Source organism: Sinohyriopsis cumingii, chromosome 12, assembly GCF_028554795.1.
Source record: "Sinohyriopsis cumingii isolate HCF-2022 chromosome 12, ASM2855479v2, whole genome shotgun sequence".
Lineage (NCBI taxonomy): Eukaryota > Metazoa > Mollusca > Bivalvia > Unionida > Unionidae > Sinohyriopsis > Sinohyriopsis cumingii.
Genome location: NC_142972.1, coordinates 11916897 through 11919014, shown reverse-complemented (window position 1 = coordinate 11919014; position 2118 = coordinate 11916897).

Below are 2118 nucleotides of genomic sequence, written 5' to 3'. Positions count from 1 at the left end.
TGAATCTACCGGTGAATATGTCATTGCCGGCGCAGAAATTGTTTTACGTTGTAAAGGTGGAGGAAGTTGATACTGGGATAGTTGTTCTTGTTGTTTCAGTCTCTCTCTATGAAGTCTTTTTATTTCTTTATTAAGATTTTTATATTCTGGACCTCTAGCTTGTTTTTTGTTGTAATATACGCGATATATATATTTAATAAGATTATCATCATTTACTTTTTCATAACGGGATTTTAAAATACTAGATTTATTAAATAGTATATTTAATATTACTTCGGGTAATTGTTCTTCTTTAGTATTTCTAATTTCTTCAACAACCCCTTTCCTAAATTTTGCAATCAATTCTACGTTTTTTTCTACTAGTTCGGGTTCAGGTGCATGTTCTTTTTGCACGTCGGCGACTTCAGTACGAAGTTTTCCAATACTTTCAAGTATTTCTTCGCCGACAGGTGGAGGTTGAGCCGCAGCTATATCAGTTGGAAGATCTCGTAAAATCTTCTTTGTTTGTTTAGTTCTTCTTACTATTTTTTCGGTTTGTTCTGCTGTTTGTTTTGATACCGGAAGAAGATCTTCTTTGATGACAGCTGTAACTTGTTCAGTAGCTGCAGTGACGGGTTTAAACAGTTTTTTAGTTTCTTCTTCGTACTCAACTTGTGCTTCTTGCTGCGCTTGTAGATTTTTTCTAAATGAGTCTCTGACAGGAAGAAATTTTTTAATTGCTTCTAATCGTTCTCGTGCTATTCTTGCAGTATGAGATTCTGGATGTACCATTATTTTTAATATAACAATTTTTTAATTAATAGCAGCAGAGAGGGTCCTGTCTACAATTCTGTTTGGGACAAACAATAATCGTAGACGTGGTATTGACCTCTATGAAGGGTCACTAATTTTTTTTTGTCTAAAAAAGCGTACGTGACGGGTTAAGTGGTCTGTTCACCCTCTGTCTGCTGCTCACCCTTATCGACCTCGTTACACTAATTCTCTTACATTTGTATACTTCGCCTTGAGATAATGAAATGGCTATAAAAATAAACAGTCTCACTTTAAATTGCAACGGGCTTCGCATGAACACGCATAGTAAACTACATGAAATTAATTCCTTAGTCAAATCAGAGACAAAATGTACACCCAATATGTTTCTTTTCCTTGCACAGATTATATTATATTGTATGTTGTGAGTGCACGCCTGCACGTGTGATATTGTAAATACTGAATCAAAGTCTAATAAGAAAAAAATATTTGTATCATGAAGGGAGAAGGTTAAACCAGGTGATATTTCAAACTCTTTACCAGCTGCATGCTGGACAGAGTCATATTGGTACCAGCATAGCGGTTAGTTTTAAGTTGTTTGAAACTGTGCCCAATCCCATTGTATCCTATTGTGACAATAAAATATGTTTAAACACCCATTAGACATACAGCCAAACAAAAGTATCTTTTTTAAATATCGACAGCTGATGTTTGTGTATTCCGAGTTTCCTCCGACCCTTGCCAGCCATTTTTGATGTTTGGGCATTTGTGTTGGGGTCCGAGTTTCCTCTGACCCTTGCCACCCCAATTTTGATATTTGAACATTTATGTCGGGGTCTGAGTTTCCTCTGACCCATGCCACCCCAGTTTTGATATTTGAACATTGATGTCGACATAAAGGTTCAAATATCAAAAGTGGGTGACAAGGGTCCCCGACATAAATGTCCAAATATAAAAAATGGGGTGGCAAGGGCAGAAGAAACTCGGATTAATGTTTGCGGTAGCGTTTGTTGTTTACCTGTCCTTGTCTAATATACTAATCAAATGTCATAGTCACGTATTAGCTCCTTTCTTTTTAAGTATAGCTAAAGCTGCATCGTAGCATGCCTTTTTGTCTTAATTTGGTGCTTCTGAATTTTTTAAAAAATTTCATTTGTGACCAATACTTTAATTATGTTGAAGAAAGGAAAACTAAATTGTTTTTAAATTTATCCAGATACTAAAATCACTTATGTACTGACTTATAAAATGCTTTGCCTGTTTATGTCTCAAGTAATGCGTTGTGTGTTTGTCCAATTTGTGTTTATAAAATAAGATAAGAAGAAAATAATAAGATAAGAATTCTTTATTCCAGATTAGAAAGTCCAT